This window comes from Magnolia sinica, chromosome 1 (genome assembly GCF_029962835.1).
Source record: "Magnolia sinica isolate HGM2019 chromosome 1, MsV1, whole genome shotgun sequence".
Taxonomy (NCBI): domain Eukaryota; kingdom Viridiplantae; phylum Streptophyta; class Magnoliopsida; order Magnoliales; family Magnoliaceae; genus Magnolia; species Magnolia sinica.
In genome coordinates this window covers 80,478,660-80,491,853 of record NC_080573.1, presented here as the reverse complement: position 1 = coordinate 80,491,853, position 13,194 = coordinate 80,478,660, and the positions used below count along the sequence as shown (strand labels likewise).

The following is a 13,194-nucleotide window of genomic DNA, read 5'->3' as shown; positions in this document are numbered from 1 at the left end:
TAGGGTTTGGAGAAATTCGTATGGGAGAGAGAGAGAGGTGGGTTTAAAGGCCTTATATAGGCTCAAAAGTGATGTAAATGGCCCCAGGGCCATGGTATACCTGCACTACCAGAAACCAGGGTAAAGGCTACGGATAAAATCCATAGGTAAAGACCTATGGCTACGGTTTTAGTCTGTAGCACGACCGTAGTCGTAAGTGCTATAACAATAGGTCTAAAAGCTACGGCTACGGATTTAATCCATAACCATAGATTAAAATAGCTACAGATATAATCCGTAGCAATCATTTCTGTAGCCAAATGTATATACAGTTACGGATAGTATTTGTAGCTAAAAGTGATGCTGCATCCGTGCAATATGCAGAATTTAATAAGAGCTACAGTCAATATCTGTAGCTATTGCCTACATTTAAAAGAAATTATAATCATTCATTCATTTAATTACCACCAGCATAATCATTCATTCATTCATTCAATTAGTTACAATCATTCATTCATTCATTCAGTCAGTTACAATCATTCATTCATTCAATAATGAATCAATTACAATCATTCATTCATTCAGTCAATTACAATCATTCATTTAATAATGAATCAATTACAATCCTTCATTCATTCAATTCAATTACAATTACAATAATGCTGAAAGTACAAATCTTGGAGAGTCTGTGTGCACTCGCATATGGCCAGGTGATTCCTTCATCCACCATAGATAGAAAATGGATGCGAGTATCAATAGTCCACCTGCACATCCGACAGTTATACCAATAACTTCTCCTGTGCATCTTCTGTAATTATATTCGAGGGCGAACCACCACTAGAGGACTCTGCAACATAAAAACAAATAATCAATCAATTGAAGAAGGATGAAAACTAAATGCAAGGAAAACATAAAATTCCCCTGATGTAAACTGAATTAATGCTCCAAACAGCGTTCATACATTGTTAAAGTACCATTGAAGCAAGCAACCATTCACTACACCACACATTCCATAGAAGTACAACAAGTTCAAAAACACCTGCAGATGATTCATTCATACCTTATTATAAGAATCAAATACCATAACATTAGTTAAGTGATGAAAATTTGAAAATGGAAAGGGAATCAAGAGTGGTAAAACTGAAAATATGAAGAGAGATGAAAGTGCCTGTAATTGGCAACTTTTAAAGAAAGGAAAAAAGAAGTAACTAATAAAGCAGCTTGTTAAGCCCACATGCACCTCATACAAGGCCACACTATTGGCCTACCACTTGCATGGGAAGTCTGACATGTGCATCAGGTGGGCTCAATGTGAAGAAAACTTAGAGAAAAATCTGCCAATAATGGGTCATTCCTAGAAGTACGATAGAAGAAAACTAACTCCCAAAGAGGACGTGTATATCAATGAAGATAAAAAAGCATTTTCCAATACAGACAATTACTTTTTTTTCTTTTTTTTTATAAAGGGGATATTAGACATACTCAGTGTTGCAGCCATACATTGATATATCTCAAAATATTGCACTGCCCATTTACAAATATTCCTAAATATCATCGATACATGCGACACGTATCAACGATATCTCAATACAGAATATTCAGTTGCAGTTGAGCACTTGAGCATGAACCGAACAATCTAGCCAAATCAATTTTTAAACTTGATCATTTGATTTAGCATGTGAATTTCACAATCAATTTGAGACACCTTATATTAACTTGAGAGATGTAACACAAAAGATAATGCCAATGAGTGAACATACTGCCACCACGATAAGGATACATATCACTTTCCCTTCACCATTTTTGAAGAAAACTAATTGAGCTGCAAAAACAGAAAAACAAGAACATGAATAAATAATAAGAAAAACTAGTGATCCAGAAATATTTCAAAATTCATATAAAGCATATGAATGGAGCTTACCTGCTTAGGTAAACATTTGTTTCATCCAGCCTCCTGTCCCATCCATAAGGATGCAGGTCAGGCTTCCTAGATAATTTACACATTTTAAGAAAAATCCAAATATTTTGTCTAATGCTCTGCATGCTAAATTAATTTCATCTTCATGGAATGTCTTCTAACATCCAATCAGCGAGTAATTAACATACCTCATACTCTCCAATGTGCAGCCTTGTGCCCCTTGTATCCATATCAGCAGAGTCATCCATTGAATTTTACATTCCTTGGACTGTTCACACTTTGCCTGAGCATAAGCGTTGGAATTGCCTATGCTAACAAAAAAGGTTTTGATCATCTCCCCCTTTGATCTATAATTCTCTTTCTCTAAATTAATTTATATTATAGAGGTTTCCAAGTTCCTCACGCATGTAGATTCCAGGCCCTCTACACTCGCCCACATGTCCCAACATAGCACATGTGTGCAACATCCTAGCGATCCATGAGATTTACCTCACCTCATATGCGACTGGACCCAACAGTCTCTCTAGTCCACTCATCAGGTGGGGCCACAATGTAATAAACAAATGGATGGTTAGAAAAACTTGGCAAGTTCTTTAGCCATCCATCTTTTTTTCTTCATTACACTAAGTGGACTGGCCTGGTTCTGGACCGGGGCATCTTAAATGGTGGAGTCCACCTGACATTGACAACTTGGATGCTCCATGCAAATGCCAGCTTGTTCATGCGGTAGCATGTCAAGGGTGCTGGGATCTACACATGTTTTTAAATTAGCAAACCTTTATATTATAATATGTAATTAATATTTGTGGATATTCAGTTCTTTCCCTATTGGTATTGCAGGAAGAATCGTGCTTGAGGCATTGATTTTAACATCAATTATGGTTTCTGCCTTGACTAGCTATACTTTCTGGGCCGCAAAGAAGGGCAAGGACTTTAGCTATCTTAGACCCGTTCTATTTGCAGGACTTACTGTCCTTATCCTGACTAGTTTTATCCAGGTTGGGCATCTTCAATACATTCTGATTATCCTTCTCTCGGTGTTTGATGAACTCCTGTACTCATGTCATTGTTTTCTTTATCACTTCTCATCCGCTCAATTACACTTCTGAAGAGCTACATGTGCCAACCTGGAACATCTATAGCACATACGAGCCCGCAACAGGTGGTCCAACTGTGTAGATGATCTGGTCTAAAGATTGCCAATGGGCTGCATGCAACATATGCATGTGGTCCAAATGATGATTGAATCAGCCTAGTTTCTTGGATAGGTCATTTCAACAGTGGGGCCCACCTAATGTGTGGCTCAAGTGCAAGTCATGTGTTTGGCATCATTTTGTGAGGCTTATTTTAGTATTTGAAAGTTAACACTTCTCCTTGGTGTGAAAAAGAACTGTGATTGTTTATTGAGTGAATAAATAAACTGATTCATATGCTTTATATGAAATTTGAAATATAAAGCATATGAATGTAGGGTAATTCAAAGTTAGATTCTACAACTATGAAGGGTACAAAACGAAAGTTTTGCAACAAATCAATACAAAGAGCATTGCATCTATGACCCTGATTAGATTCCCACATATAAATGGAGCTTACCTGCTTAGCTCGTTTCCCAAATACACGCATTGCATCTATGACGTTGCTTTTACAACTTCCATTCGGATCCACTACCGCTGAAAAACTTTACAGATAATAGAAAATTCAAATGAGACAATAAACACATGAGTCAAGATGGAGTGCACCAAGTAAAATTGTGTGAAATTCACACTCAAGTAACCAGAAAGGGACTAGATCCAGTGTCATTGAAGGCATGGGAGGTACCATGCCCCATGTCATTGCTGCACATGTGACATGCATGAACTAGATCCATAGGCCAATGATAATTTGATTGGCTTATGCATCTGAACGGTGAACTGTTTGGCACAAAGACAAAAAAAAAAAAGAGTAATTAATGGAAACAGAGATATAAGACTTACAGGCACATGCACGGACTATAGATTCAACAAAATAGAACTAAAGAGCACATCCAAATAAAATAATGTGTTACCTCTGCATCCAGTATGAAAGTCGTGGCAACAGGCTTACATGATTCCTTGACTATATTCACCAAATTTGGAAATCTAGATGTTGTTTCTTCGCCATTTCATGAAAAGACTTGCACAAACCCATCCATTAATTTATGAATCTGAGCTCGTTGGCCATCATACCTACAGTAAGGATAAAAGAAAATCAATCTGACAGTTTATGCTTTGAAAAAAGATGAAACTATCCAATCAAATAACAAGAGAAAAAGTTGTCTTTCAAAAGACTAAATAAATAATCAAATGATAAGAGAAAAATATCAGAACTAGCGAAAACCTTCTCATATATTTTCTAAATTTTGCAAAATTCAAAAAAGTTAATTAGGTCATGGCTTCTGTTTGTGAGCTCCTAAGTTAACTGACTGTTATGTTAAAATGTATAGTTGCATTCCTTCCATTTGCACCAGTTTCCATCAGCTGACGACTCTGTGCAATTAGTAAAGTATATCTTGTATTTTTTACTTATTGAAGTACCAAATTCATGGAAAAATAATCAACAAACGTAAACATCAAAAAAGAAACAAATAAAATCATCTTAAAAACCTAGTTTTGCCTCTTGAAAATTGATACATATCACTCACTCGCAAATTACATTCATTTGCTATATCCATCCATATATATATGGATATATGGATGGATGTGTATATGTGTGCCTAAATGAGAAGAAGCAAGAGCATGTCCACAAGCTATAAATCACCCTCGCCTTGTATGCAAACTCATGATTTTTTTTCAATGGTGAAGCAAACGAATGATTAGAACATTTAAAGCTACAAAATTTGAGAAATCGTAAATGAGAAGTGCAAATCCCTGGATCTATCCCATACACAATTCCTAACTTAGTGAATGATTTTTTTTCCCTTCATAATGAATAAGAGAAATGATTCACACAGTCCCCTCCTTCCCACCAACCTGTCATGTTTGTTAACATCCCACTTATGAAAAGATGGACCCCACCAAATATCACTTGCTGTAAAAATCAGGTTGACCTATTTACTTAGCTAGGCAACACCTGTTAGTAGACCCTGCTGATTTTTAGATGTTCTACACAAGTGACTGATTGACAAGAAAATTAAGATTTTTGTGATCACATATAATAAGAGTAATCATGGGCAAAAAGGTTTTCTGGATAGTAAAATAGAAAATGTTTAAACTAAAGAAAACCCACAATTGCCACATAGAGTATTAAATAACTCTCGTCCCACAATCATATGATTCATCTGTGTCAATTGTCAGTTATCTTCAACCACCAGATATTTCAGCTAGTCTATTGATCAGGTGGGCCACACATTGTGAAGAAGTGAACGAATAGAAAAGTGAGAACCAACATTCTTACATCCAAATCCAATGCATGTGAAGTCCAGATTCCATGCATCTGCAAGTTGTATTCAAACCACACGAAACTACTTCATTCAATTTGCAAAAGGGGTCAAGGTGGTACAATTCCTGCAGAAATAATGAAATAATTTTGATAATAGGTTACATTTCACATTTGGCCGCAACCACTACAGTAAGTATGAAGAATAAGACAAAGTGTAGATAACTCTAGAATCAATTGCCGGTCTATATTAACCTTGTAGCATAGTTCCGGTAATTTCAATGATGACAAGAATTCCAGAAATATTCTATTGTGCCATACTTGGAAAAAATGCATTGTAGAATACACATCTATCAAAATATGTTTGTTATCATTTGTATTCTGGAAAAAAGGTTATTTGGTTGATAATAAACAACAGTTGGAATCAATGTAAAATGAAATGCGACAAAATCATGTGAATCAAATTCCTCTAAAAATGCCGAGAATTGGATGTAAATACCAAAAAGGTTGGATTTGTTCACACTACAACAAAAATGGGTAAAACAGGCACTTTGGGTGCACCATTCACCGGCGCTATTTAAAAGCGGGCCCACGAATGTTTCTATATAAAAATAAAAACAAAAAGCTATTTCCATTTTGCTCCTAGCTCTCTCTCTCTCCCGACGACTCTCTCTCCCTCTCCCGATTCTCTCCCTCTCCCTCTCCCGACTCTCTCTCTCTCTCTCTCTCTCTCTCTCTCTCTCTCTCCCTCCCGACTCTCAGCTTCTTCCTACCCCTGACTCTCTCTCTCTCTCTCTCTCTCTCTCTCTCTCTCTCTCTCTCTCTCTCTCTCTCTCACGACTCTCAGCTTCTTCCTACCCCTGACTCTCTCTCTCTCTCTCTCTTGCGAACAAGATGGAGACAGAGTTTCTCAGCACGTATATCAATGGAGTTAAGCACAGTGGGAGTGTTGCATGCGCGACCGTGAGATGATGTCACTGAGGGAGTGCATGCGAGGGAATGCATTATTATAGCATATCATCCCTGCATTAACAAGAGTACTTAGGACATGATTGTTGTACCGCTTTATCATTACTACTTGACTGAATTGATAACATGTTAACATTTGCTTTATAGTTCCACTGAATTAGCTACTCATTTGTACCTAGGATGGTGTTTTAAAACACCAACCAGACTCTTTTGTAGATGCAGGTGGCGACAATGTCTACGCTATTGATTTAAATTTCATAGATGAGGAGGAGTTCTCCTACGTTCAACTATCGGGCGGGTTTTTGTTGACCATGTACTGATCGATGGGATTACAGGGATTATATGATTTAGTCAGACTTTCACATTTTATATTTTGTAAATTTTGGATCAACACATGTATATATTCAACCTGGTAACATACTCATACTCTGGGGTTTGAGAAACACCTCTATACATTATATACCTATCTCAGTCTTCCGCTTGCTTAACGTAATTATCTCTGGAGTATGATATGTTGTTTTAGTATAATCTCACTCATGCTTAATGCTTTAATATGGAAAACATTTAAACATCATTATCTATGGTGCATAAGTGATGCGTTGGAACTTGGGAGTTGAGCATCTGCTCGACCCCTAATTTTCAGGGCATTACAATTTCAATACATTTTCTAAAGATATTCGTGTTTCTCACACAATCTACTCAGAGCTCAAGTTGTGCAGTTCTAGATACTATTTAGGCTCGATTCCTGTGATATTTTTCAAGTCCAATAAGACTGACATAATCCTATAGTTTCGCGGTAATCGGACTTTCGATGCGCGGTCCAGGTCCGATACAAAGTTTCAATGTGCTCTCGAGAGCAACTAGGTTTTAGGATTTGTCCTAGGTTTGCAAGGGATATTGAGTCAATGGTATTAATGATTTTAGATCTTTTCATTTGTGTAAATAGCGGTTCGATATAAATACACCAATTATTTTGTTTACTACTTAAGTAAATTCTGCCCTAATTACGACAGAATAAGATCTTAGGATAGTTCTATATCCCTTTTTGAAACTTTTAGTTAGTATATTATTTTAATTAATTTTTTAGTAGTTCATCATCAAGTCTACTTTATCTTTACCAAATTTCATTAGATTTCGTGCTGTAGAAAAATTCTAAAAATTCTTAAAGTAGCAGCTGTCTGGACTAATAATTTTTAGATAGTTGTAAAATCAACCTAGATTTAATTATATTAAAATTTTTATTTTATTTTTCACTTATTTTTATATGAAAATAAACTTGTCAAGCTTTAATCTGGCTTTTGAATCACCTAAATCGGAGTTATATTGAGGTAGATATGACTTTCTGAAGTTGGTCGAAAACTGTAGAAAACTGCAGCGAGGGTCCACCGAAATTTGGTGCATTGGCGGCGTGCCGCGGTCAAGGCGGTGCCGCCACACCCTACTGTGGAGGCGGCCAGTGTCGCTGCACTCGCCTAGTGGTGGTTCTGCCACTTATTTTCTTGAAACGGGCATATCTTCCAATCCGAAATGAGTTATGCGACGTGCCATATTTAAATTTGGGGTAGGAGAAGCTGATCTATCCAAATAACCTATTTATTTCATGAGATTTCATAAGTTTAATGGTCAAAAACCTTATTTTATTTATCAATTTACTATTTATAGAAAATTTTAGTTTAAGTATTGTTCTTCATCATTTAAACTTTAGGATTAGTATCTAATATGAAAGTACTTGGAAAATTTTGAAGAATAAGGTGGTAAAATGTGAGATTTTGAAGGAAATGGGTTGCAAGGGGATTTGAGACTTTAGGATTTGAGTTTTGAGAAGTCGATAAGGTATTATGATAGACTCATTGCCTAAGGACTTCTAACTCCAAGTTGGCAAAAATTCGGGACGTTACAACGTCTTGTCCGTTTGCTAGTGCAAACCAAAGAGAGAGAGAGAGAGAGAGAGAGAGAGAGAGAGAGAGAAATTCTCTCTTTTTACGAAATTTTTGGGTCAGCGGTGCTTGACCGAGTTGCCCTAACCAGTGCACGGCGAGTGCACATCCCTGTTGTGCACTTGCGCTTCGAGGTGGGGCCCACCATGATGCTCTGGTGAAATTCACTCCGTCCATTTGGTTGATAAGGCTTCCTTATGACCCTAGATCAAGGATCATCCAATCGTCAATGTTAGTGAGCCATACTACTTAAATTACTAGTTCTAACGGTGAATTCCCGTCGATCTAATGGTCGGATCTTCCTGAAATTGAACGTCAATGGTTAAAAAGGTCTTACTGGGTCACATGTACATTCAAGACCTTTATAATATACCGCTAATCCAAATACTAATATTAATATTAATTTTATTACTATTATTATTATCATTGTTTATTTCACTTTATCATTATTATTATTATTTTCACATATGCATGTTTTTTCTGTTATGGGTCCCGCTCTGTAAGTTATTAGGACTATCTGTCTCAAGATTTTATATTATTATTATTATTATTATTATTATTATTATCATCATCATTTACATATTTTTTCATATATAATTTATATTATCACTGATTGTTAATATATATAAATTATATGAATATTAGTTAGCAAAGATTAATATATATTATTTGTATATTATTTATATGGTTATATATGTGTTATGTTTTAATTTTATATAAATTGTTAAATTGTTTGAAATATGTTATTCATTATAAGTTTTTCTAGTATATTTTATTTTTAAGTATTATAAATTCTATAATTTGTAATTTTATTTTAATGATATTGTAAGTGTATACACATAATATGGATTATAGTTACATGTCATTTTAATATGAAATTTTAAATCTTTACAAAGTATATAAAAACATTTCATAGTGTATATATTTATGTTGTATTATTTCATTTATTATAAATGATTATTAAATCGTTTGCTTACATAATACATACATACATACATACACACACACACACACACACACACACACACACACACACACACACACATATATATATATATATATAAAGCGGAACTCTCACCTGCGAAGTAGTTCACACGGACTACATATGAACTTTTTTGAGAACTCATCATATCTGATGAGTCTCAAAAATCTGAACGGTCCACATGAAGCAGAACCTCATAAAACCCCTTGGTACCATTTTTTACTTTGGACCAAAACTTCGGTGGGCCATGAAAAATGCAAACAGTTTCTTCCCTTGATTTGAATTTCTCTTTGCTATGGCCCACCAGAATCTTAGATCAGGGTGAAAATTCACCCCCTGAGGTTTCATGGGATTCCGCATCTTATGGACCGTTTGGATTCGACACCCATGACATGTGTGCAAAGGTGTGCACGTGCGTAGGTGCGCAGGTGAGCATGCCTCTAAATATATATATATATATATATATATATATATATATATATATATATATATATATATATATATATATATATATATAAAATAAGTTATGTATGTTAGATAATTATTACACATTACATATTTTGAATTGGACGACCAATCTAATGATCGGATAATTCCACAATTGATCATAAGTGTTTCCCGTACTAGTTTAGGGAACTTTTGACAATTGCATTTATAACCTGATAGCTAACCTAGATTGCAAGTTGGATTGTTACACGAGGCGCAAACCTATTGTAATAAATTAAGGCTCAACCCAAGGTGGATTGACTTTAGACCTTACCGATGTATTGTGGGTTGTCCTAGCCCAAATTCAGACGTCACGATGATCAAAAGTTCTGAATCTAAGATGGTCAGAATTTTTTGTTAATGAAATTAGAATCCTAAGAGTCCCTCTAACGATGTGATGGCCCTTCTCGAATGACAACGGATGGATAGCTTGTTATACGAATGAGAATTGTTCTCCACGACTAGATTTAAGCCAGAATGAACTTGAGCGTTCACTTAAGTTATGCTTGTATTTTCATTAAGATAGGTTACATGGTAACACTCGAGTACTGCAAAGTACGGGGTGTTACATGACAGCAGTGGGCCTTTACGGTGCCATCGAAGCCACTTCTGAGTACTTTCACAAAGACTGCATGGTCTATAAGGGATTCCTTAACTATTGGTATCCTACCACCAATTCCTTTCACTTGCCTCTAGGTGAAGTTAGCATCACCCTTTGGGAGCTGCACAGAATAGCGGGACTCCCCATAATGGGTCGCTTTTATGATGAATACATCCATACAAATGAAGAATTCTCTCATTTTTTGCCTTTCAAAAGGCAGGCATTAGTATCTGATGCCTCAGTCGAACTGTTTAGAGAAATGTCCAAATTTCCTGACATTAAGAAGATCCCTCAATTTCTCTGGCTGCTCACTTTTCTCAAGAGCTACGGTATAATTCTTTGCTACATGTCATAATCTTTTGCATTTCACCGATACTCATCTTACTTATTCTTCTTCCTTTTGCAGATTTTTTTTTTTAAAAAAAAAAGCCATTCTGATGACTTGGAGAACGCTCGTCGCAGAATAAGGTATCCTCCAAAATATACACCCAAGGGTGAACTGGCAGCGTTCCTCACATATTGGCACAGCATCGTTGTACTTCCAAGCTCCAAATGGGCCAATGCTATTAGACCTTCCATATATGCTATTGCAGGAGGACTAGCAGAGGGTCAGAAATATTCATTGGTGCCCCTTATTCTTTGTTCACTATATAGGGCTTTTGGCGACACTATCACTCATTGTCAGAACCCATCCATCAGAATTAGCTCGACGTTCACACCATGGCACTAATTTTCTGGGTGGCTAGGTGTTTACTTTCCTTGGATATATGATGATCCGGAGAAAGCCTACATCCATCCTTCACAAATTCCATTGTGTCATTATCAGAAGAGGGTAATGCAGAAAAGAACGTATGAGTGGGTGATCGACATGATCGAGTTGATTGAAGCCATCAACTTTTATCAATTCTCATTTTCTCATTATATTGTATATCATTTTCTCATTGAGACTTATGATGATGAGAAACTTCCTCCTGCTGAGTGTGCTTTCTTTATTTCAATAGGGTCCAACAGTCTTCCATTGTAGGAAGGTAGTGAATTCTGGAGGGAGCCCTACTACCCAAGTATGTTCACGCGATAATTTGGGTATGATCAAACTGTTCCTGAGCACCCTGAAGTAGTGACCCGTGCTATGAGAAGCTACAGTGTAGGTCTCTACAATTAGCGATTGATTTTGAGACAATTGCTTACAATGTAAATTAATTTAAGATTCATCATTCCCAGCTTTGGATGTTTTGTTCGCATGACATATCCATGGATGAGATGGTGGGCACACTAATCTCTCCTGATTCGTTGTTGTATGTCAGTGGATTCTCCCATTTGGACACTTGCTCCTAGAATCGACAAACATAATCTTGTGGAAGGAGTAGGACACACTATCGAACGAGACCGTGCCCCCGCTCCTAGTGAAGCCTGTGTGAAAATTTCTGTCGAAGAACTGATTCGTGAAATTAAGCCTGCCAACATCCTTGAGGGTTGGATTGCCCATGGATTCCCCTTGACATACTTGAAGGCTCAAAGAAGGCATATTGGTGGGGAAGATGCTATTACAGATGCTGCCGACACTTCTCATGTTCTTGCACCAACAGATCCCATTCCAACTCCAGTGGCTACTAGACCTTCTGAACTACAAATAACTCCAACGACTACTGGGCCCTCTGAACTCCAAACAGTACCTCCATCCATCCCTTGACCATCGTCTACTTGCAGAGACTCGTCGTCCCCTATTACTAGATCACAAACTCGGGCTAGGTCCTCCGCATCCCTTGAGATTGTCGCTGCGGAAGATCCTATTCTTGCCGAGAAGAGACAATCTTCACAAAAGAGGAAACAAGTGATTATTGAAGAACCAGTCCTGGAATCATCATCATCTTCATCATCATCAAAGAGAGAAGATGAAGGGTCCTCTTCTGGTGGCTCTTCTTCTAATGGAAATGAGTCATCTTCTAGTGATTCAGGGAAGAGAATGAATTGAATACAAATGAAGAAGAAGAAGACGAAGGAGAAGAAGTAGAGGAAGGAGAGGTAGATGTGGGTGATGATGAACAGATCGTTACAACTATCGAAGTTGATGAAGGGCTCCCTCAAGAAGATGTTATTCACCATACCGCATCTACGAGAATCAACGAAGAAGATGAAGAAGAGCCTCTCGACTATGGGGAGTATAAAGATACACCCAGTGCTGATCTGACTATATCATTCAGTAGCAATTATTCTCCCCTTCCACGCACAATGCTTTTGGATCCTCTGACTAATGTCACAACAGTTCCAGAGACTCTCCCGATTTCCACAGATATGACTCAAACCATCTCGGCTGCTCCCTCTTCTGGTAAGTGCATTGCCAGAAAAGCTAGAGCTCCTCTTAAGCTCCTAAATAAAACCAGCATAATGGTTCGTGGAATAGTTTTTCTGATGGAACCAATTGATACCACTACTCCAACTACAGTTGTGTCTAACAACAAAGCCAGGGCACAATCTCTTACTGACATGGCTTCAGACATGCCTGGCCAGTGTTCCCTTCCTAAAGAGATGAAACCTATAGGAACAACAATCCCTGCTCCAATGATTTCGATGACTACAAGTATACTTCATTCCACTCCCCTATTTCACAATAATATTTCGCAATTCATCATCTGATTCATGCTTTCTTTCTTATACACTTTGTAGTTTGCCCTGTTTCCAGCGGTTCTACAAGTTCCACCTCTGTTGCTACTGTCTCCCATATAATATCTTTAGAGAAAATTCCTCCGCCTGCACTGATTTTGTTGAAAATTTCTCTATTAGCAGATATATATATATATATAAAGATTCCACGCAGTGGTCGGATTTGGAAATAGTACTGGCATCCGTAGAGAATGCTGCGAGGATAGCAAAGATCAACATCTCTCCCTTGCGCGAATCTCTTTCTGATTTCTGTGAGACATTTCATAAA

At 37.1% G+C, this 13,194-nt stretch overlaps 1 long non-coding RNA gene across 2 annotated transcripts; it reads right to left on the bottom strand.

The window, feature by feature from the left end:
- Positions 1-505: 505 nt before the first annotated feature.
- On the bottom strand, positions 506-2,451 carry LOC131249297 (uncharacterized). 2 transcript variants are annotated; one of them, XR_009172788.1, is made up of 5 exons: positions 2,086-2,451; positions 1,901-1,933; positions 1,740-1,801; positions 941-1,018; positions 506-826 (listed from the first exon to the last, which is right to left on the bottom strand). It is a non-coding gene; the product is annotated as an uncharacterized LOC131249297 (long non-coding RNA). The 2 variants fall into 2 exon arrangements; XR_009172796.1 differs by lacking the exon at positions 941-1,018 and having other exon boundaries at positions 1,901-2,451.
- Positions 2,452-13,194: the final 10,743 nt, after the last annotated feature.